This window comes from Nycticebus coucang, chromosome 24 (assembly GCF_027406575.1).
Source record: "Nycticebus coucang isolate mNycCou1 chromosome 24, mNycCou1.pri, whole genome shotgun sequence".
NCBI classification, from domain to species: domain Eukaryota; kingdom Metazoa; phylum Chordata; class Mammalia; order Primates; family Lorisidae; genus Nycticebus; species Nycticebus coucang.
In genome coordinates this window covers 3227666-3252694 of record NC_069803.1, presented here as the reverse complement: position 1 = coordinate 3252694, position 25029 = coordinate 3227666, and the positions used below count along the sequence as shown (strand labels likewise).

Here is a 25029-nt window from a genome sequence, read left to right as displayed (position 1 = left end):
TCTCCAGTAACCTTAATCAGAAATGATAAAGGGGAAATAACAATTGATGCCACAGAGATACAAGAGATTATCTCCTAATACTACCAGAAACTCTATGCCCAGAAATTTGACAATGTGAAGGAAATGGATCAATATTTGGAATCACACCCTCTCCCCAGACTTACCCAGGAAGAAACAGATCTCCTGAACAGGCCTCAATTCTAAGCACTGAGATCAAAGAAACAATAAAAAAATCTCCCAACAAAAAAATGCCCTGGTCCAGATGGCTTCACACCTGAATTCTGTCAAACCTTCAAAGAAGAGCTTCTTCCCATACTGCATAAATTATTCCAAAAAACTGGGGAGGAAGGAATCTTCCCCAACACATTCTACAAAGCAAACATCACTCTGATACCAAAACCAGGAAAAGACCCAACTAAAAAGGAGAACTTCGGACCAATTTCACTAATGAATACAGATGCAAAAATTCTCAATAAAATCCTAGCCAATAGATTACAGCTTATCATCAAAAAAGTTATATATCATGATCAAGTAGGTTTCATCCCAGGGAAGCAAGGCTTGTTTAACATACACAATTCCATAAACGTTATTCACCATATCAACAGAAGCAAAAACAAAGACCATATGATCCTCTCAATAGATGCAGAAAAAGCATTTGATAAAATCCAACATCCTTTTCTAATTAGAACACTGAAGAGTCCAGGCATAGGTGGCACATTTCTAAAACTGATGGAAGCTACCTATGACAAACCAACAGCTAATATTTTACTGAATAGAGTAAAATTGAAAGCTTTTCCTCTTAGAACTGGAACCAGACAAGGTTGTCCTCTGTCACCTTAACTATTCAACATAGTGCTGGAAGTTCTAGCCAATACAATTAGGCAAGACAAGGAAATAAAGGGCATCCAAAAGGGAGCAGAGGAGGTCAAACTCTCTCTCTTTGCTGATGATACGACCTTATACCTAAAGAACCCCAAAGACTCAACCACAAGACTCCTGGAAGTCATCAAAAAATACAGTAATGTCTCAGGATATAAAATCAATGTCCACAAGTCAGTAGCCTTTGTATACGCCAATAACAGTCAAGATGAAAAGCTAATTAAGACACAACTCCCTTCACCATAGCCTCAAAGAAAATGAAATACCTAGGAATATACCTAACAAAAGAGGTGAAGGACCTCTATAAAATATGAAACCCAAAGAAAAGAAATGGTAGAGGACATTAACAAATGGAAGAACATGCCACGCTCATGGTGGGGAAGAATCAACATTGTTAAAATGTCTATACTTCCCAAAGCAATCTACCAATTCAATGCCATCCCCATTAAAATACCAACATCCTACTTTCAAGACTTGGAAAAAATAATCCTTCGTTTTGTATGGAATCAGAAAAAGCCCTGTATAGCTAAGGCAGTTCTTAGCAATAAAAACAAAGCCAGGGGCATCAGCCTACAGGGCCATAGTAGTTAAAACAGCATGGTACTAGAACAAAAATAGAGACATAGATATTTGGAATTGAATAGAAAATCAAGAAATGAAACTAACATCTTATAGCCAACTAATCTTCAATAAACCTGGGGTGGCGCCTGTGGCTCAGTTGGTAGGGCGCCAGCCCCATATACCGAGGGTGGCGGGTTCAAACCCAACCCCGGCTGAACTGCAACCAAAAAATAGCTGGGCGTTGTGGCGGGCGCCTGTAATCCCAGCTACTTGGGAGGCTGAGGCAAGAGAATGGCTTAAACCCAGGAGTTGGAGGTTGCTGTGAGCTGTGTGATGCCATGGCACTCCCGAGGGCCATAAAGTGAGACTCTGTCTCTACAAAAAAAAAAAAAAAAAAAAATCTTCAATAAACCAAACAAGAACATACACTAGGGGAATGAATCCCTATTCAATATATGGTGCTGGGAGAACTGGATATCCACATGTAAAAGACTGAAACTGGATCGGCACCTTTCTCCACTCACTAAAATTGATTTGAGATGGATAAAAGACTTAAATTTAAGGTATTAAACAATAAAAATCCTCAAAGAAAGCATAGGAAAAACACTAGAAGATATGGGCCTGGGTAAAGACTTCATGAAGAAGACTTCAGTGGCAACTGTAACAACTACAAAAATAAACAAATGGGACTTAATGAAACTGAAAAGCTACTGTACAGCTAAGGTGACAACAACCAAAGCACACAGACAACCTACTCAATGGGAAAGGATATTTGCATACTTTGAATCAGACAAAAGCTTGATAACTAAGATTTATAAAGAACTCAAATTAATCCACATGAAAAAGCCAACAATCCCATTATCAATGGGCAAGAGACACGAATAGAACCTTCTCTAAAGACAGACGAATGGTTAGCAAACATTCGAAAAAATACTCATTGTCCCCAATTATTAGAGAAATGCAAATCAAAACCACCCTGAGATATCATCTAACCCCCGTGAGAATGGCCCACATCACAAAATCTCAAAACTGTGATGCTGGTGTGGATGTGGAGCGAAGGGAACACTTTTACACTGCTGGTGGGACTGCAAAGTAATACAACCTTTTTGGAAGGAAGTATGGAGAACCCTCAAAGAACTCAAGCTAGACCTCCCATTTGATCCTGCAATCCCACTACTAGGCATCTACCCAGAAGGAAAAAAATCCTTCTACCATAAAGACACTTGCACTAGACTGTTTATCGCAGCTCAATTTACAATCACCAAAATTGTGGAAACAGTCTAAATACCCACCAACCCAGGAATGGATTAATAAGCTGTGGTATACGTATATCATGGAATACTATTCAGCCATTAAAAAAGATAAGAGACTTTACATCCATTGTATTAACCTGAATGGAAGTGGAACAGGTTATTTTTAGTAAAGCATCAGAAGAATGGAGGAGCATGAATCCTATGTACTCAATCTTGATATGAGGATAATTAAAGACTTAGTACACGGTGGGGGGTGGGGGAAGGGGAGAGCAGAGAGAGAGAACGAGGGAGGGAGTTGGGGGAAAGAAAGAGCAGAGAAAGGGAAGTATGGAAGGGGGTGGGAGAAGGGAAGAGCAGAGAGAGGAAAGGAAGGAGGGGGATGGGGTCTTGGTGTGTGACACACCTGTTGGGGGCAAGACACAATTACAGGAGGGACTTTACCTAACAAATACAATCAGTATAACCTGGTATCTTGTACCTTCAATGAATCCCCACAATAAAATAAAATAAAATAAAATAAAATAAAATGGCTTATATTAGGAACATATATTTATATTCTTACATTCAAAGAAATGGGAGACTAAGGGTTTCTGAGCAAAAATGAGACAAGTGAAATGATGACTGTTTAAATATGTTACCCCACAGATTACTTACTAATTATAAACAGATATATGTACAATACAGATAGCTGGTGTTCACGATTCTAAGTATCTAAGCACGGCATTAGGGTGTGCCTCATGATGAGACATATTAACACACCATCAGCTTTGAAGCACTCTGCCTAATGCTTAAACTGAATCTAAGAATGAGGATGTGATCAGATAAATCCAAACTGTGGGACATTCTCTCAGAAAACTGGCCTGTGGTCTTCAAAAAAGTGAATGCCATAAACAAAAGGTAGAAAGACTATTCTAGATTAAAAGAAACAAGATTTAACAACACAATACAATTCATAAACTTTGAGCCCTACATTTAAATACACACTGATATTTTGAAGACAACTGGAGAATTCTGAACACCAACTGGCTATTAAACAATGGAGCTATTAATTTTAAAGGTATAACGGTATTGTTTATATAAGAGTATTTCCTTATGAGAGTCATGCTGAAATATTTAGAGATAAAATGTCATGGTACCCACAACTTTCAAGTGGTTCTAGATTTTTTTCTTTTGTAGAGACAGAGTCTCACTTTATGGCCCTCGGTAGAGTGCCGTGGCCTCACACAGCTCACAGCAACTTCCAACTCCTGGGCTTAAGCGATTCTCTTGCCTCAGCCTCCCGAGTAGCTGGGACTACAGACGCCCACCACAACACCCGGCTATTTTTGGTTGCAGTTTGGCCGGGGCCGGGTTTGAACCTGCCACCGTCGGTATATGGGGCCGGCGCCTTACCAACTGAGCCACAGGCGCCGCCCAGTTCTAGATTTTTAAAATATATATATAGCTAGAGTAAAGCAAATGAGACAAAATGTTAATAATTGGCTAATCTGGGTGTTGACTATAATATTCTTTAAAATTTCAATCTTTTCTAAAGATTTGAAATTTTTATTTTTATTTTTCTTTGAGACAGAGTCTCATTCTGCTGCTCTGGATAGAGTGCCATGGCGTTATAGCTCACAGCAACCTCAAACTCTTGGGTTCAAGTGATCCTCTTGCCTCAGTCTCCCAAGTAGGTGGGATTATAAGCACTTGCCACCACACCCAGCTAAGTTTTTCTATTTTTAGTAGAGATGGGGTCTCACTTTGCTCTGGCTGATCTCAAAAACCTGAACTCACATGATCCACCTACCTTGGCTTCCCAGAGTGCTAGGATTACAGGCATGAGCCCCTTGCCCAGCCAGTTTGAAATTTTTAAAGTGAAAAGTTGGGAAAAAATAAAAACAAATAAATTGGCAAGGGGTTGGAAGCAGTACCGAAAATAAAAAGCTCTATAGTTTCCTAAAGTAGTAAGAGCCTACGTTAAATTTTGGTATCATATTCTGAGCAAACAAGCCAAAGGATCTATACCAGAGGTTCTCAACCTGTGGGTCACGACCCCTTTGTAACAATGAAAATACATGGCGGCATCAGGAAGGTTGAGAACCACTGGTCTACACTGTTAATTTTTCAGAATTTTTCACCATGAATTGGGCCACGCTTTTTCATATTATACCTGCAAATAATACTATATGCAATCAATAAACCAATTTTGACAATTAAAGAAAAGTTATTTCAAGACTACAACTAAATTCCTTTACATAGTAATTTTTATATGTACTGGAATTTGGTGACCAGTCTTCAAACAACAAGCAGACATTACACATTCTCTTTTTTTTTTTTTTTGTATTGATAGTTTTTTTAAGACATTACACATTCTGATGGAGGGGGGGAAAGAGAGACCTTACTGATTTAGGACACTCTCTACTGGGCACTGTGGTTGAGAATACAGGCTCAAATCAAACTGGTATACATCTGTAATCCTAGATATTTGAGAGGCTGAGCAGGAGAACCATGTGAGCCCAGGAGTTTGAGTCTACTGAGCGATAATGACACTACTGCACTCTAGCCCAAACAGCAGAGCAAGACCTTGTTTCAATATAAGAAAAAAAAAAAAAGATAAACCAATCATTGCATACTTTGCATGCTTTTTTCCTTAATTTTGTTGAAGCTGCCCACAGACAGTTTTAAGGCAAAAAAAAAAAAAAAACAAGGAGAGGGGCGGGGGCGGGAGGGATAGTAGGGGATACTGGGGGACCACACCAATGGAGCACATGGCAAGTACAAGTTGGATCTATCACGTGTAGAACACAAATGTCCTAATGCTGTAATTGGGTAAATGAGGTGAAAAAGCTATATTGATTATTATGATATAAGCCTCCAATTTGTACAAATAATCAACACATTGTAAATGGCATAAATGTATTTATGATCTATGTACAAAAGACTTAATTTAAAAAAACCGCAAAACTGTGTTGAAGCATTAAAGCTTTAAGGCTTTAATTTATTTAACCAATTTATTCATGGGAGGAATGATAACAGAAAAGTTTATGGAAACTGTAATCCAAATCAGATATAGAATTTTATTTATTTTATTTTTTTAGAGACAGAGTCTCACTTTGTCACCCTCAGTAGAGTGCTGTCGCATCACAGCTCACAGCAACCTCCAGCTCTTGGGCTTAGGTGATTCTCTTGCCTCAGGCTCCCAAGTAGCTGGGACTACAGGTGTCCACCACAACGCCCGGCTATTTTTTTTGTTGTTGTTGCAGTTTGGCCGGGGCCAGGTTTGAACCCGCCACCCTTGGTATATAGGGCCAGCACCATACTCACTGAGCCACAGGCACCACCCCCAGATATAGAATTTTAAAAAAGGAATCAAGTGTTTCAGATGAACACCTTAAGGCTATAAATATCAATTAAGTATTCATAATGTTAAATATACAGTTGTACAGTTTAAGTCACTATAATAAACTCACATAATAAACCAGTCTCTTTGGCAGAACATATATATTGCTGAATTCTACTTTATGGAATTACATGTAGTGCTATAAATATATTCATTCATTTCTTTCTATGTTTAAGTTGCCACTCTGTTCTCAATAAGAGAAAACGTTGTCTACGGCCATACCACCCTGAACGCGCCCGATCTCGTCTGATCTCGGAAGCTAAGCAGGGTCGGGCCTGGTTAGTACTTGGATGGGAGAAAACGTTATATTTTACTACATTTCAAAATACCTTGTACTGGCTTGGTGCTTGTACCTCAGTGGTTAGGGTGCCAGACACATACATTAGAGTTAGCGGGTTCAAACCTGACCTGGGCCTGCCAAACAACAATGACAACTCCAACAAAAAAAATTGCTGGGCGGTTATGGCAAGCATCTGTAGTCCCAGCTACTTGGGAGGCTGAGGCAGGAAACTCGCTTAAGCCTAAGAGTCTGAGGTTACTGTGAGCTGTGATGCCACAGCACTCTATTGAGGGCCATATAAGGAGACTTTGTCTCAAAAAAAAACAAAAAACCTTGTACTGATACATGTAAGCCCTTTGGAATTAGAGGTGGTTCTAAGATGTCACATAAGTTGCCTGTTTTTGTTTTAAACCCAATTGCCCCATAAATACACTCTTAGGGTAATTTGTAAATCCAACCATAATTGAGCTCCTAATTAAAATTCTCCAATGGTTTCCCATTGCCCAGAAAAAGTCCAAACAACTTGACTGACATAGCACATACAGCTGCCCAAGCAAGGTCTCTCCCTATCTCCTTCAATCTCAATAATGTTAAATGAATGGAAATCACCATGCACACCACGCACACGACTCTTTATCTTCACAGTGTTGTCTCCTACGTGCAATATGCCCTTTTACTTTGCTTTACTCTTAACCATCTTTTGAGCTCAGGAAGTCATTTCCAAGAAGTAGTCACTTAAGCTCTAAATTAGTCTGAGTAACTTTCCTCTGTGTTCCTAAGATACTCCGTGCATGCCTCCTAGAATTAATCATGAAACAATCTGTTTATGTGAGTTTTCTCAAGAGCAGGAAGTAATTTTATTCCTATATATGCTCGTAGAGCCCAACTCAAAGGCTTAGAGAAAGGGCTTCAATGAATCTTTAAAACCGAACTACATAAACTTAAGGGCGTTATTTCACATAAATGAAATGCTTTAAGGAGCTATTGAGGGTCTCTGCACAGAGATAATGAGAATAAAAAAGCAGTTACAATCTCCTCAGATTATATCATTGGTAAAATTTGACTGCCAGCTGCTCACTTAGATACCATTGAGATTTTCTTTAGTTCCAGGCTAAACTTCTCTGGCAAGATTTAATGTCCCTGGCATGAAGTCAAATGAACTTCAGGGATGATAACTCAACCAAAGACAAAAAAAACATTTATATGTTTAACAATCCTCCTCTACAAACGTACCCACAGAGGGTGCCAAAAAAAGTATACACATTTTAAGAAATGGATAAACGGTATTAAAATTGTAATACTCAGTATGTACTGATTTTTTGTTATCTTGTATCTCTTATTTTTTTTAATTAAAAACTTTTTTTATCTTGTATCTCTTGTAATAAGTCAAACGTGACTTGAGTATTATATTTTTTTGGCATCTTCTGTATTTTAAATCCTATTGTTATTAATACTATAGGGCTAAGATTCAGAATGTGGCAACCCTGAAAACCCAATTATCACAGTAACAGATAACTGAATTGGCATGAATATCATTCTTTATTTTCTAAAGCTATACTAGTAAATATAATCTTACTACAAAACAAAGTATATTTGATACAACCACATTAGAATTTTTACAGCTAGAGAAAAATAATAGAATTTTTTTTTTCCTTTTAGAGATGGGGGTCTCACTATGTTGCCCAGGCTGGAGTGCAGTAGCTATTCACAGGCACTATCCCCCTACTGATCAGCATGAGAGATTTTCATAACCCAGAGGAAGAGGGTGGTCTTTCTTTTACCCCAGGATCAACAAGTGATCCAGATGTTTCTTTATGTGAACTGTTGCAAGGAACATCTCTTAAAATTTATGATAAATTGGCTTGGCACCTGTGGCTCAAGCGGCTAAGGCACTGGCCACATACACCTGAGCTGGCAGGTTCAAATCCAGCCCGGGCCTGCCAATCAACAATGACAGCTGCAACCAAAAAATAGCCAGGCATTGTGGCAGATGCCTGTAGTTTCAATTACTTGGGAGGTGGAGACAGGAGAATGGCTTGAGCCCAGGAGTTGGAGGTTGCTGTGAGCTGTGATGCCACAGCACTCTACCCAGGGTGACACTTTGAGGCTCTGTCTCCCAAAAAAAAAAATTTATGATAAATCTAGTCTGTATGTGTTTCCATAGTAACAGGAATGGAGAGCGTGCACTACAGTAGTGAACCACTATGCTGGTTCTTGAAAACCTGGCACTTTTACATTTGGCAATTTCTGTAGTAAGAACATTATAAAAAACGTGATTAAGACATATTGAAAAATTAAAGGGTCATTTTGTTTTAAAGCCAAAACCCTGAAATATACTATATACAGTGATATAAGCTAAAGTATAAAGAGAAAGCTATCAAATATGTTCATGTATTAATTTCTAAGTAAATAGTCACTAGATGTGATCCTGTATTTGAAATTAATTCTATACATACTCCCCCAAAACTTCCTCAAAATATGACTCACAATAATAAAATATGAATACCTCTGGTGACAACACCAAGGGAAATTCCCATCTGACTATTTTTTCCCCAAATCTACACCATGGTGTAGGGGAGGGTAGAGCTAATTTTTTAAAAACTATGGTCCAATGTTTTCAATACATGGGTTTGCTAGAGTGAAACCAGAGCCTGTATAAAGCAAAAGCTTGTGAAAACATGCTTAACCTATAGAAAGAGGACTAAAATCTCCTTCGAGCCAGAGATTTTTAGACCCCATTCTTTTTGATTCTGAATTTTATTCATATTTTAATCTTATTATATGATCTGAGTGATCCTTTGACTATAAGCTATAAATTCTGTATTGTCCATTTTGGCTTTCATAATTTAAAGGTTCTTTAACATTTAATAATAGCAAATGTTTATTATTTAAAAATAATGAAGGCTCGGCGCCTGTAGCTCAAGCGGCTAAGGCGCCAGCCACATATACCAGAGCTGGTGGGTTCAAATCCAGCCCAGGCCTGCCAAACAACAATGATGACTACAATCAAAAAATAGCCGGACATTGTGGCGGGCACCTGTAGTCCCAGCTACTTGGGAGGTTAAGGCAAGAGAATCAACCTCCAAGAGTTGGAGGTTGCTGTGAGCTGTGATGCTACAGCACTGTACCCAGGACGACAGCTTGAGGCTCTGTCTCAAAAACAAATAAATAAAATAAAAATAATGAAGATATGTTATTTTGTTTTACTATATCTATTTCAAAACTGTAAACTATTCACCTCTTTTGGAAGTAGGAGATAAATATTTTTCAAAAGCCCAAACACACACCTTTAAAAATCAGCAAAACAATCTGCTATTAAGTCTGAACAGAAGCAAAAGTTAATTTCTATCTTCTGGACAGGATCCAGGTCAGACTTAGAAATCATTATTTTTATTAGTTTCCCTTTGCAAGCCAAGAGTCCTTTCTAATCACGGTTTAACTTTATCTTCCTGCTGCCACAAAAAAAGCAGGGATGGGGTTAGGGATTTATGGGGAGAGAGGGGAGAAAAAAGCTACCACCTGGTTCTAAGAACTTGCCCACACCTCTACTGCATCAAAAAGGAAATGAACAACAACATTTATCTTTTACTAACTACAAGCAGGTAGAATTGATACTGTCTAATCTAGCCCTCCTTATAGGAAAACAGCATTAACCAAATCTGCCACAGTGACCACACAACTCAATGTCAACCTTCAAACAAAATGGAGCCTGCTTGAAAATTCTGGCCAAGGAAATATAAACAAAATTACAAATGCAAGTGGTTATTTCATTTATCTTTAGATTATTTTATCCTTTGAGGGAACAAACATCACATCAGATTGCAAGATTTAACTATTTTTATTCATAAACAGAATAAAGTGTTTTTAAGGGCACCTAAGTGTTACACAGTTGGTAGTTATACTTATCAAAAAAAGTGTGTAGGGCCGGGTGCGGTGGCTCACGCCTATAATCCTAGCTCTCCGGGAGGCTAAGGTGGGTGGACTGCCTGAGCTTAGGAGTTCAAGACCAGCCCCCCTGTCTCGAAAAAAAAATAGCTGGGCATTGTGGCGGGCACCTGTAGTCCCAGCTACTTGGGAGGCTAAGGCAGGAGGATTGATTACTTGATCCCAGGAATTTGAGGTTGCTGTGAGCTATGATGCCATAGCACTCTACCCACGGCAACAGAGTGAGACTCTGTCTCAAAAAAAAAAAAAAAAAAAAGTGTGTGTGTTTTTAACTGTAAAAGGAAGAAGAGATTATCAAAAATTTTTAACTATAATAGTACAAAAAAGCAAATTACTTGTGATTACTTTGGGCATTTTCTGTCAAACAATTTGTTAAATTCCCATGATAATTAATTATTGGACTTCTAAGACGTAAAGGCCATAATATAATGACATTAATTCTACAGACACCTAACAAATTTTTTGTTCCCTATGGCTTTTTTAATGAAAAGGGATGTACTGCTGGTCAAACTTTGAATCATTTAAAGAGGTTTACTATTATTCTGCTTGAGGCTGATTCTTTTGAAAGTTTAAGTCTATGATTCAGGGGAAAATATTTTCCTACACTACTTTTTAGCAGTTATACTAATAAAACATCAATTCTCTAAATGACACAAAGGGGTTACAGCATTTTAGCATGTAAAATAAATGTTCTATATTAGTAAACCTTATCTGGATATCTTGACTTAAAGGTACTTTCCGAGGTAGCCTTTTAAAAAGAACTCTAAGCTGCTGACTAATTTCTGGGCTAAACTGGAAAATCTGGTTGCTTAAAAAACAAACAATTCAATAAAGAATATATTCTCTTTATATCTTTATGTGATTTTAGTCGCTTTCCACCAAGATACAAAGCAAATCCTTGCATTTTTATACAACTATTGGCAACGTGCATCGGAAACATGCAGTCATCTATATACAATAAACTCAAAATGTACCAACAAAAGTTACCCTTTTAGAACAGGCTTTGCTACATGACATTCAGTCATAAAGTAACTAAGCAAAAGAATAAAAATGGCTACTCTTTTCAATAACCAGGGAAGAAATAAAATGTGAATTTGATGCTTGAACAGTAAAAATGAAAATAAATATTGGTGAGTTTTTCCTGTTTCTCTCCACCAACATTTTGTCCTACTTTCTTTTTGTTTTCCTTTATAATTTTTTTTTTTTAAGAGATGTAGTCTCACTACATCTTCACATTTATTAAGGTACTAAAAAATGGTCCTGGCTGGAGTGCAGTGGCCATTCACAGGCACAATCATATTGCATTTTTATTCTTAAACTCCTGAGCTCAAGTGATCCTCTTGTCTTCAGCCTCCTTGATAGCTGGAATTATAATCATGCACCACCATGCCCAGCTTGTCCTATTTTCTTTTTTTTTTTTTTTTGTAGAGACAGAGTCTCATTATGGCCCTCTGTAGAGTGCTGTGGCCTCACACAGCTCACAGCAACCTCCAACTCCTGGGCTTAAGCGATTCTCTTGCCTCAGCCTCCCGAGTAGCTGGGACTACAGGCGCCCACCACAACGCCCGGCTATTTTTTGGTTGCAGTTTGGCCGGGGCCGGGTTTGAACCCACCACCCTCGGTATATGGGGCCGGTGCCTTACCAACTGAGCCACAGGCGCCGCCCAGTCCTATTTTCTTAAATACACAGTAATACTCCTACAGAATGCCCTGCTAATCTATTGATTTTACTTACCGTAAGGAAGAATTAAAAGGCTACATACAGAATGATTCCATTTATATGAAATGTCCAGAATAGGCAAATCCACAGAACAGGAAGATGCTTCGTGGCTGCCAGGAGGCAGGAGCATGGAATGAATGGAGAGTGACTGCTACTGAGCATGAAGTCTGTTTTGGGGTCATGAGAATGTTCTGTGTCAATACCAGGTGCTAACCAATTGTGCCACTGGAGCACTTATGAGAATGTTCTGGAGTGGTAATGGCTGCATGACCTTGTGAATATACCAAAACTCATCAAGTTATATTATTTTAAAAGGCTAACTTTTATGGACTGTGAATTATATCTCAATAATAAATAGTATGCGGCGGAGGGGGGCAGGGGACCAACAAAGCATAATCTACACTTCTCAACAATAAAGTCTACGATACCCAGGGAATTACTAATCTACATACATTTCCCCTCTCATCTCGCACTCATCCACTACAATTCTAATCAGAGGTATTAAAATACTACATTTAGTGTTTAAAATAAAAAGCTTCCCATTTATTAAGCTACAGTAATTAAAGGTAAGATACTAGAAAATGTTAGACAATGAAATAGAGTAAGAGTCTATGAGGCAGCACCTGTGGCTCAATGGAGTAGGGTGCCAGCCCCATATGCCGGAGGTGGCAGGTTCAAACCCAGCCCTGGCCAAAAACTGCAAAAAAAAAAGTCTAGACACAGACCCAAGCCTAAAGGGGGAAGGTGGCTTGTAACAGAAGCAGACTGCATAGTTGTAGGGAAAGGACAAAAGATTCAAAGAGTGGTACTGAGACACATGCTTATCTACATAGAAAAAAATTCAGGCCAGGTACAGAGGCTCATACTTGTAATCCTAACACTCTGGGAGGCTGAGGTGGGTAAATTACTTGAGCTCAGGAGTTTGAGTAAATATGAGACCCCATCTCTAAAAAACTAGCTGAGTGTTGTGCGGGCAACCTGTAATCCCAGCTACTTGGGAGACTGAGGCAAGAGAAATCACTTGAGCCCGTGAGTTTAAGGTTGCTGTGAACTATGATGCCACAGCACTTTACTGAGGGCAGAAAAAGTGAAACTGTCTCAAAAAAAAAAAAAAGAAAAGAAATTTTAGATCGTCATCATATGATATACAAACCCCAGTTGGATTAAAGACCTAACATAAAAAGTAAAACTTGTGGGCACAGTGGCTCATACCTGTAATCCCAATACTCCAGGAGGCCAAGGTGGGTGGATTGCCTGAGCTCACAGGTTTAAGACCAGCCTGAGCAAGAGCAAGACCCTGTCTCTAAAAATAGCCAGGCGTTATAGCAAGCGCCTGTAGTCCCAGCTACTTGGGAGGCTGAGGCAAGAGAATCACTTGAGCCCAGGAGTTTGAGGTTGCCGTGAGCTGTGACGCCACAGCAATCTCCAAGGGCCACAAAGTGAGACTCTGTCTCAAAAAAAAAAAAGCAAAACTTAGGAATTTTTAGGAAAAAAAAAACATAAAACAGGTTTTTATAAATTCAGGGTGGGAAAGGATTTCTTAAATAATACATAATGAGTATAAAACACAAAGGAAATGATTGACATCGATTGTAAAAACTGTATGACAAAAGACAACAGAAGCAAGGTTTGCATAAACCAAAGCTAAGTTCCACCCTGCAACTTTCTTCCAGTTCTGTTATGTTCATTGGCTCTCCCTTATCACTTCTCATCTGGATTAGAAGAACAGCTTCCTAATGGTTCTTCCTGCTTCCAACGTTGTCTAACTCTAATCTACCTTCTACAACATTGAAAGTACTAGAAAACAAAACTATTCAAATATAATAACACCCCATGGCTCTCCATGTCTCAGAATAAAATCCAAAACCGCGAAAGCCTTTCCTGCCCATTCAGCCACCTCAGTGTTCGCATCTTGCCTCCTACCATTCCAGCATTTCCTCTCTCATCTCCCCTTCATCCTTCATGGGGAAGCTGTCCCTGACACACACACACGTTCCAAAGTCAGGTCACGCACCCCCTTCTCCTGGCATCGCATCCTGCCTAGCATTAAACATGCGTATGTTGTGTAGGGCCTTCTTGACATAAAGGAAGGGTGTGAATGTGAATGTGAACATGATCTCAAAACATGTGCTTTATTATACTTTATTATACCAGTTCTGGACACCAGCTGCTGTTTGTTAATCAGCCTCTGTAGGCTGAGACAAGGCTGGGCTGAGCTTCACACCAGCTCCACTTCTTCCCATTCTTCTGCGCTACCATGGGAAGGAGACCAAAAGTTACGGCCAGGTTCCCCTGACAGCAAACCAGATAGGCTTCTCTACAAAAACAAATTATTTATTGAGCACCTATTGACCAGACACTGAGCTAAGCACTGAAGTTATAAGGATGAAAATTCAGACATGATTTTCATGTAGCTTATGTTGTCATAGGAGAAAGAAAGGCAATAACTGGGCAGTGCTGGGGACAGGCTCAGAAATTACTCTTGGTCCAATTCATTTATTCATTTCATACTGGGTGCCTGTATTACATTAAGTTCAGGGTCTGAGAGATACAAGATGAACAAGACAGAGTCCCTGCTGACAGAAAGGGACCAAGTGGCCTGGATGACAAAGGAAAATATAAAGGGCTGAGAAGCTGGGGGGAGTAGGGGCAGAGACAGGATGCAGGGTGCCTCAGACATTTCTAGGTTAGGAACCAAGTCCCAGTCTGTGGTAGAAGGAAGAGGAGATTTTAGTACCCAAAAAACTCTTAGTTAAGAACTTTCTCGGCTCCTGGCTTGGCGCCTGTAGCTCAGTGGCTAGAGCACCAGCCATATATACCACAGCTGGCGGGGACAACTACAACCAAAAAATAGCTGGGCATTGTGGTGGGTGACTGTGGTCCGAGCTACTTGGGAGGCTGAGAAAAGAGAATCACTTAAGCCCAAGAGTTTGAGGTTGCTGTGAGCTGTGCTGTCACAGCACTCTACCAAGGATGACATAATGAAAAAAGGAACTTTCTTGGCTCCTTAATATCACAGGTTCTAAATAATCTGAATTTTTGAAAGGACTGTTCTTAGTGTGTCACAAAAACCAAATTCAGGCATTTAATGAAAGCACACTACATTATTCTGGGAAATAAAAACAACTCAGATACCAAAAAATACAAGACACTGGAAGTTTATGGTAAGGAGGTGGGACTACTTTACCTCGGAATGCTTAGAGCCAACTACAGTGCGCAGCACATCATCAATAACAAATCAATCCCAGACAGAAGGGTGTTACACTAAGGGGCCACAAGATTGGATTAACAATTTAAATATATCAATATAAGCTAGTACCATTAGTAACTAGTATTACTGAACTATCACAAACAGTTTGTTAACACCATGCATTTAGCTCTGAGTATGCAGATATACTTTTTCCCAAGAAAGAACTCTTGTATAAAACTTACAAAATATCTGCAGTATGATTAGTTATAAGCCCAACATAAACCAAACTGACAGCAGTTAAATAGGTCACTAAGAGGAAAAGACAAAGAAATGAAATTTGCCCCAATTATTTTTATACTTTTTCTGAAGGTTAGTATGCAATCTTTTTTTATTTCAGTAATATTTTCATCAGAAAAATTAAATTACATAAGATATTTTATGTACTAAGTGCAACAAATACAGAGTATAAATAAATCATCAAAAGTCTCAAAATGACATGACATTTTTTCCAAGAAATTTGAAACATTTATATAACCATATTAATATGTTACTCTTTACCATGAATCTAGCAACTCTACAAGCATATATAAACTCCTGATGATCTATTAGGATTCATATTTCCCCCCAAACAACAGATGTAACATGAAGCTTTGTCTTTTGTATAAAGCCTATAAAAACTACAGTCACTGTTAGCAGGTTAAGAAACAATATCACAGGTGGTGCCTGTGGCTCAAAGGAGTAGGGCGCTAGCCCCATATACCAGAGGTAGCGAGTTCAAACCCAGCCCCAGCCAAAAACTGCAAAAAAGAAAAAAAAAAAAAAAGAAAAGAAACACTATCATAACAGTATCACTGTGAACACAGCACATTATAAGACGACTATGGAACTCTAATAAAATGTATCATTTATGGATTAAATAAAACCTGCGGTAAACACAGAATCAATTTATACATGTTTTAGAATGCCTTGCTATATTTGAAGTGTCTCTGAGTAACTTCAGTGCTCAGAGAATTACTGAATGTGTTTAGATAACTGAAGTTTGTATTAATGTTTAATTTTCAAAGCAAAGTATAGCAGTTCCTTCCTGAGTCATGGGAAAAAACAAAAACAAAAACAAGGCTCAGTGCCTGTGGCTCAAGCAGCTAAGGTACCAGCCACATACAAGTTTATGGTGAGGAGGTAGGACTACTTCACCTCGGAATGAGGTGGCGGGTTCGAATCCACCCCAGGTCCGCCAAACAACAATGACGGCTGCAACCAAAAAATAGCCGGGTGTTGTGGCTGATGCCTGTAGTCCCAGCTACTTGGGAGGTGGAGGCAGGAGAATCGCTTGAGTCCAGGAGTTGGAGGTTGCTGTGAGCTGTGATGTCACAGCACTCTACCCAGGGTAACAGCTTGAGGCCCTGTCTCAAAACAAAACAAAGCAAGCAAGACTAATTCAATTTTAACAAAGGTATTGGGCACTTTTGTGTCTTGTTCACTGCTGTATCCCTGTCCCCAGCACAATACCTGAATGAAGAAAGCTGTTAAATGAAAGAAGGGAACGGAAGAAAACACAATCTTGCAATGCACAGAATAGCCTATACTGTTTGAGCAGAGCCAATATAATCAAAAGGATTCTTTTTGTTTGTTTGTTTGTTTGTTTTTTGGTTTGAACCCACCACCTCTGGCATATGGGCCAGCGCCTTACTCCTTTGACCCACAGGGGCCGCCCTAGGATTCTTTTATTAATAAGTTAAAAAGAGAGGGAGGGGTCCGAGTCAAAGTGATTTGAAGACATCTTGCTGCTGACTTTGACAATGGAGGAAGCGACCATAAATCAAGGAATGAAGGCGATCGCTAGAAGCTGAAGGAAGCAAGGTCACAGAAAGGTAAAATGATAAATTCGTGTTGTTTTAAGACACCAAGTTTGTCATAATTTGTGACAGCAACAAGGGCTTTTCTGAAAGCATTTCCACTCACTTTTTCTTCTTTAGTTTCACAAACATCTCTATAAAGCATGTAATAGGCAGGGGGAATCTTCTTAGATTCATTAACCAAAGATTTGGGGCACCTAAAATAGAAACATCACTTTAAAAATAAGTCCTACTCTATCACAACATAAACAGTCCTACCAATGGATACAAATATGCTTGAAAGACAATTTATCCCTGGACAGGAAAGGAAAGCCATTAGATTTTAATTGCTGGTAGGGTGTTGCTGCCACCTTTCACACATGCAGAAGAAACTGAAATGATTCCTCATTTCTCTGCATTTCACTGGCACAACCCGCTACTATTTCCTAAGCTGTCTGGTTTATTTTCCTTCTAGGTGCACTTCTGACATAAGTAACAAAACGGCAGGCAAGCCATTCCTATGTGTGATAAAGTAATATGCTACGATCACTTTTATTATCAAAATATTTACTGTACTTTGTATGTTCAGTTTCTGACAACTAAAGTCTCTGGGCCATATTGGATTTTGTGACTGGTTTTCACAAAAATATGTACAGAAAAAGAACGTTTGTAGTATTAAGGACAGCACTACAGTAAGAAGCATTTTTAAAAAATCTGTTAATTTAAATAGTCACAGTTTTTAAAAAGGCCTGTAATAGCCACCATCCTAAAGAACATTAATCCATTAAATGTTAACCCACCATTTTCTCTGATGAATAACTGCTAAATGGAAACTTATTTTTTAAAGGTAAATGATGGATAAGTTTCCTAAATAAAGAGGCTTTCATTCACATCTTAAAAAATGTTTAAGAGGGTGGCGCCTGTGGCTCAAGGAGTAGGGTGCCGGTCCCATATGTTGGAGGTGGCGGGTTCAAACCCAGCCCCGGCCAGAAACCACCAAAAAAAAAAAAAAATTGTTTAAGAATATGTATAGAGGGTGGTGCCTGTGGCTCAAAGGAGTAGGGCGCCAGCCCCATATACCAGAGGTGGTGGGTTCAAACCCAGCCCTGGCCAGAAACTGTAAAAAAAAAGAAGAAGAATATGTATAGAAACACCTGAGTAAAGCCAAAACCCTTTCCACATTTATCATGTTGGCATTTAAAAGTTAGAAATTAGATCACCCAATTTACTGTAAGAGAATATTTGGTCTCTACTCACAGATAACACAAACAATAAACACCAAATATTCCTTTTATCAACCTGCCTGTGTCTGCTACACACTGACATTCATTTATGGGTCTTTAGTCAAAACAACACACTGAAAAAATAAGGATTTGACAGTTCTCCTCTACATTCCACCAACAGCATACAAACGACTCCGGGCAAATCCTATAACCAGTCTTCACTAAGAAATGACTGACTAGGCATAAACTGACCATGAAAAAATCTTTTCATGTTTATTTACTTTTTCCAACTCTATGATGTGGATAGAATTTATTTTGTATATACTGTATGTCTGGACAAAAGTTTATTTTTAAATTATAAGGTCCCAGTGAAACATTTCTATATAAAATCATTCTTAATTAATCAGCTTGCATTACCCAAACCAATGCTGCAAAGATAATCAAAAGCTGAGTCTCATCTTGCCTATTCCCAGACTCCAAGTGACAAGTTAAAGATCTTTACTTTGCAAAGTCCTTTTTTTGTTTGTTTGTGACATGGTCTTCACTGAAGACCAACTATGTACTAGACCCTGTTCTAGGTCCTGATGCTGTTCTCATGAAGCTTAAATAAAAAAGATAATGGTACACTACTATAAAACAGGGTAATCTGATACAGTGACAGGTGGCTAGATTGTATGAAAAGGACTAATGGAATCAAAACCAGGAATTAGTCCTGTAGAAAGGTTGGAAGAAGACAAGTGAATAGATAAACATGAGGCAATCTCATTTATTTCCTTTTGCATTCACTTTGTTTCAAAGGCTTCTGAGGTATGGCTACAGTAAAAAGATTTAAACTATGATTCATGTAATATAAAGCTTAAGTCTTAACTGTTATTTAACCACAAAGTCCATAATATACTGAAATGAAGGTGAAGTATTCTTTATTTGAATTGTTTTGCTAGTCAATAGTCTATAACGTATTACTGCATTAATGAAAAGAATTTTTAAAAATACTCTAACTTTCCAACAACTATTACTGAAAAGTTAATTCCTATTAACAGATTTATTCACTAAGATAATGAATATTCTGGGAAAAATGAGATTTTAAAAATCAACTCCACAAAAACATGCAAATACAGTAATCACAAGAGCAAAGGATGTGAAATTATGCCTATTTCTACGTAATTCTTTCTTTTCATTAAGAATATCTACATCTGTGCTAGCCACATATAACTATTTAAATTTAAACAAGTTAAAATTAAGTTAAAAAGTTAGTTCCTCACTTATACTAGCCATATTTCAAGTGTTCAGTATCAACAGGTAGCTGGGGGAGGCACCTGTGGCTCAGTGAGTAGGGCACCAGCCCCATATACCGAGGGTGGCAGGTTCAAACCCAGTCCCAGCCAAACTGCAACAAAAAATAGCCAGACATTGTGGCAGGCCTGCCTGTAGTTCGTCTACCCGGAAAGCTGAGGCAAGAGAATCTCCTAAGCCCAAGAGCTGGAGGTTGCTGTAGGCTGTGATGCCATAGCACTCTACTGAGGGTGACAAAGTGAGACTCTGTCTCTTGGAAAAACGAAAAACAAAAAAAATGTAGCTGGGGCTACAATAGTGGTTAGCACAGATAAAAAATATTTCTATCATCACAGAAAATCCTAGTGGATTTTCCATATTACTAATCCATATTACTTTTCACATTTGACATGAATAAAAACATCTTTTAAATTTATAAGTTTAGGCAGAGCACCGTGGCTCACACCTGTAATCCTAACCCTTTAAGACCAAGGCCAGAGGACCCCTTAAGCTCAGGAGTCCAACCTGAGCAACAGCAAGACCACATCTCTACTAAAAATAGAAAAATTAGTTGGGTGTTATGGCAGGTACCTATAGTCCTAGCTACTCAGGAGACTGAGGCAGGATCTCCTATATGAAGAGATCTTGAAACTCTTGAACCCAGGAGTTTGAAGTTGCTGTAAGCTAGGTTGATGCCATGACACTCTAGCCTAGGCAACACAGTGAGACTCTTCCCCCCAACCTAAAAAAATTAAAATTAAAAAAAAGAAAAAAAATTAAGTTTATAAAAAGTAAGGCTAACTATAAACTTTTTGAAGAAAGCTAACAGTACTGTAATTTTGGAAGGAAGTCACATATGCCAGAATAAGACAAACTCAGATAAATCCAAGGGCAAGAAAAATGTCAGAAGTAGAGGCACTGACAGTTCCTAAGACTTGACCTAATGAATTGTATAACAGTACTTTAAATTAGTTCTGCTTCCACCCATAACTTAGCTGCAGAAATTCTGAAGACATACATCATCTTTGGGTTTTCACATATAGTCTATAAAGGAGGTTAAATCAGGTGATCCAGATAGCTAAAATGACCCCAAATAATGGGAAAATGAAATGGGATTCTTCCTCGTTACCAATACACAAGTATAGGGCTTGAATTTGCATGCTGACAAGAATATATGTAGCTTAGAAAAATAAACTTAAGTCTTTTTTTTTTTTGAGACAGAGTCTCACTATGTTGCCCTCAGTAGAGTACTGTGGCATCACAGCTCAAGCAACATCAAACTCTTGGGCTTAAGCGATTCTCTTGCCTCAGCCCCCCAAGTAGCTGGGACTACAGGTGCCTGCCACAATGCCCAACTATTTTTTTGTTGCAGTTGTCATTGTTGGTTAGCTGGCCTGGGCCGGGCTCAAACCCACCAGCTTTGGTGCATGTGCCTGGCGCTGTAACCACTGTGCTACAGGCACCTAGCCTAAATTTAAGTCTTATATACCATCTTACAATTATTTAAAGATGATCCTTATGTGCAATATCAAACAATTACATAAAATTCACAGTCAATATTTATGTACATAAATAAGATTTTACAGGGTAAAATCATCATGACCACAATAATTCTCTTTAAAAAATTCTCTTAAGAAGTATTAGAGAGTTACACATTTTCTTCCAGTTTTTACTTTTTAATTTCCATGAGTTTAAATTACTAACAGAGCAAAACTATTTTTAAAAGTATAACTGTCTAATATTTTCTGAAACTTTCATTTAAAATTTTCCACTAACAATGCATTAAGAGAAAGATGATTATCACAGACATTAAAATATCCTACATTAGGTCTGACCTTTGTGAAGTAGAACATAATTAGTTAACAACAACAAAAATCTGTATCTTATTTAACCATAAACCCTGTCACTAAATTCAGTCATACAATTTTTACTTGATTATGATTCCATTAAGTTACACAACATTTTAGATTGCTTTGTAGTTCTTATTTTTTCCTGACTAACCCACGTTACTATTGAACTGCCTTACACTAATTCAAAACTTACTAGTAAAACACCCCGTTTCCCTTAGCTACTTGGTTTAACCTCAACTGTCTTCACTTTGTTCTTGACCACATGTGACAACAAGGGAGATAGGCTATTACCACTTGAAGAAAATTTACATTATTTTCCAGTCCCTTTAAAGCAAGCGTACTGGCTCACAATGAAAACTGCTATAAACTAAGTAACTTGTACCAGTCATCTTGTTTCATTCACTATGACACCTAGTAAATCAACAAGTTCATCCACATATCTTCCAACATTTTTACCTCGAACACACTTAAATTATAGTAAAATAGTTTCTAAGATTTGTTCTTAAAATTTTGGAAATGATCAAATTTTACTTTCTTTTATCTTATATTCTCCATTATCCACAAAAACACAAAAGAAAATGTATGCCAAAAATGACAGATAGTTTTTAAAGTATTAAGGAATTTATTTTATCTAAAATAATAATCTGGTGGTGCCCATAGCTCAATGGGTAGGGTACCGGCCACATACGCCAAAGCTGGAGGGTTCGAACCTGGCCCAGGCCAGCTAAACAACAATGACAACTGCAACAAAAAAAATAGCCGGGCGTTGTGGCAGGCGCCTTGAGTCTCAGCTACTTAGGAAGCTAAGGCAAGACAATCGCACTAGCCCAGGAGTTTGAGGTTGCTGTGAGCTGTAACACGACAGCACTCTACTCAGAGTGACATAGACTCTGTCTCAAAAATAATAATAATAAAAATAAAATAATAATCCATGAAATTTATCTTTTCCATAAAGACCAGTTTGGATTTGCCATTTTTGTTTATCACTTTAGAATTTTAGGTTCTACTGCATTCAAGATTTATTTATTTTTTTTTAATGGTGGTTTTTGGCCAGGGCTGGGTTTGAACCCGCCACCTCCAGCATATGGGACCGGCACCCTGCCCCTTTCAGTGCCACCCTGCATTCAAGATTTAGTTTCAAAATAAGCAACTAAAGTTAGAACATTAGGAAGTTATTAATATCGTATCTTCATATTTTACATCATCTATTTATTTAATTAAAGCACTAAGCTTCCGTGAAGCTACAGCCACCATGTTAGATGTACTAACAGTGGAAGTAAATTTGTACTAGAAAGTTAACTTCATGTTTATACTTGAACCACAGTGAATTATCTTACCAACTGAGAAAACACCCACATAAATCCATGCAAAGATTCTGTTCAGGCATTAGTTAATGTTCAACTTTTAACTTCTATGCAAGGAAATTTTGGCCAAATAAGTTCATTTCTTCATTCATTAAACATGCAACTAAAACCTAGTTCACTTTGCATACATTACCTTCCTGATATTAAAAAAGTGATTTATTACCAACTACATGTATGTGCAGGTCTAGCCACACTCTAGGACTTTTTTTTTTTTTTTTTTTGAGAGTCTCACTTTGTCGCCCTCAACTGTGGGCGTCACAGCTCACAGCAACCTCAAACTCTTGGGCTTAAGTGATTCTCTTGCCTCAGCCTCCCACGTAGGTGGGACTGTAGGCACCCGCCACAACGCCTGGTATTTTTTGGTTGGAGTTGTCATTGTTGTTTGGCAGGCCTGGGCTGAATTCAAACCCACCAGCTCCAGTGTATGCAGCTGGTGCCCTAGCCGCTGAGCTACAGATGCTGAGCCAACTCTAGGACTTGTAATTTGAATCTCTATAACTCAAAGTAGTAGTAGTTTTCATTTACACTTTAGAGATGAGAACACTGACCTTCAGTGGTAAAGGGACAGAAACTCAGGCCACCTTGATTCTTGCCCTATGCTACACTGTCCACCCTGATGGGAAAAAAAACATTTTGTTAAATGGATTAAACCAAATAAAACAATACAACAACTTTCAGAGTGGAAGGTTAGCCAACCTCTCTTAATAAAAAGAAAATTATACTTCTTACAAGGTGACAAATTAATTGTTTACAGTTAATTGTATAGACCGAACACACTTTTCACAGATAATTTCTAAAATAAGGTGTTTATAAAGCAAATATGAATTGAAAGAAACATTTTAAACCACATATAAGGCTCTTTCAATACAAGCATTTTGATTGAATGGGAGTATTATTTTATAATTCAAACAACCTACTTCACATTTTGTTTCATAGCTTAAATGCCAGGTTTTATTAACATGGAATGTATATGTACCTTTTCATGGAGAATGTTCTAAAATCTCACTCATAAATGCATATGAAATATATATCACATAAGCTGTCTGTTCTTGTACATTGTACTACACTTTTAAAGTCCCAGATGCAATTTTTTTTTTTTTGGAGACAGAGTCCCAGTCTCTTGCCCTGGGTAGAGTGCTGTGGCATCAGCCTAGCTTGCAGCAACCTCAAACTCCTGGGTTCAAGTGATCCTCCTGCCTCAGCCTCCTGAGTAGCTGGACTACAGGAACCTGCCATGACACCAAGCTAATTTTTCTATGTTTAGTAGAGATGTGGTCTCGCTCTTTCTCAGGCTGGTCTCCAATTCCTGAGCTCATGTGATCCTCTGGCCTTGACCCACCAGAGTGCTAGGATTACAGGCGTGAGCCACTGTGCCTGGCCAATAAATGTAATTTTTAAAAACAAAGTGTTTATAATATTGTGGGGAGTTTTATGTGGAAATGTTCTAAAAGTGATTGTGGTGATAGCTATACAAGTCTGTCAATATGCTAAAAACTACTGAATTATAGTTGTAAGTTGGGTGAATTGTATGGTATGAGAATTATTTCTCAATAAAACTGCTATTGAAAAAATCTTTCAGCTTGGTGCCTGTAGCTCAAGCAGCTAAGGTGCCAGCCACATACACCAGAGCTGGCAGGTTCAAATCCAGCCCAGGCCTGCCAAACAACAATGACAACTACAACCAAAAAATTGCCGGATGTTGTGGCGGGCGCCTGTGGTCCCAGCTACTTGGGAGGCAAAGGCAAGAGAATCATTTAAGCCCAGGAGTTGGAGGTTCCTGTGAGCTATGATGCCACGGCACTCTACCCACGGCGACAGCTTTTGAGGCTCTATATCAAAGAAAGAAAAAAATCTTTCTGGGGAACAACTTAAAAGTATCTATTAAAATCCTTTGCAATGTTCATATCTTTTAAATAATTCTACTTCTAAAAATTTACTTTAATAATTACAGTAACACAATATTTTTTAATATGTAAAAATGTTCATCAAATTATAATGTCCCAAATATATAGGCACCCTCTTAGTGGTGCCTAAATGACCACCAGTAGAGAAATGGTAAGCAGATATAGCACACCCATGTGATTAGATATACACTGATTTTTTTTTTTTTTTTGTAGAGACAGAGTCTCACTATACCGCCCTCAGGTAGAGTGCCGTGGCGTCACACGGCTCACAGCAACCTCTAACTCTTGGGCTTACGCAATTCTCTTGCCTCAGCCTCCCGAGCAGCTGGGACTACAGGCGCCCGCCACAACGCCCGGCTATTTTTTTGTTG

At 38.4% G+C, this 25029-nt stretch overlaps 1 protein-coding gene across 5 annotated transcripts in view; it reads right to left on the bottom strand.

Moving 5' to 3' along the window:
• Window positions 1–25029, bottom strand: part of NSD3 (nuclear receptor binding SET domain protein 3) — a 140859-nt gene that overhangs the window by 105329 nt on the left and 10501 nt on the right. The window contains exons 1-2 of one of the 5 annotated variants that reach the window (XM_053578506.1): window positions 23303–23372; window positions 17173–17263 (exon numbers count right to left, since the gene is read on the bottom strand). The exons of the other annotated variants lie outside the window; for them this stretch is intronic. The gene's annotated coding sequence lies outside the window, so the exon portion shown is untranslated. Of the gene's footprint in view, window positions 1–17172; window positions 17264–23302; window positions 23373–25029 lie in introns of those variants that run through there. 5 annotated transcript variants of the gene reach the window in all.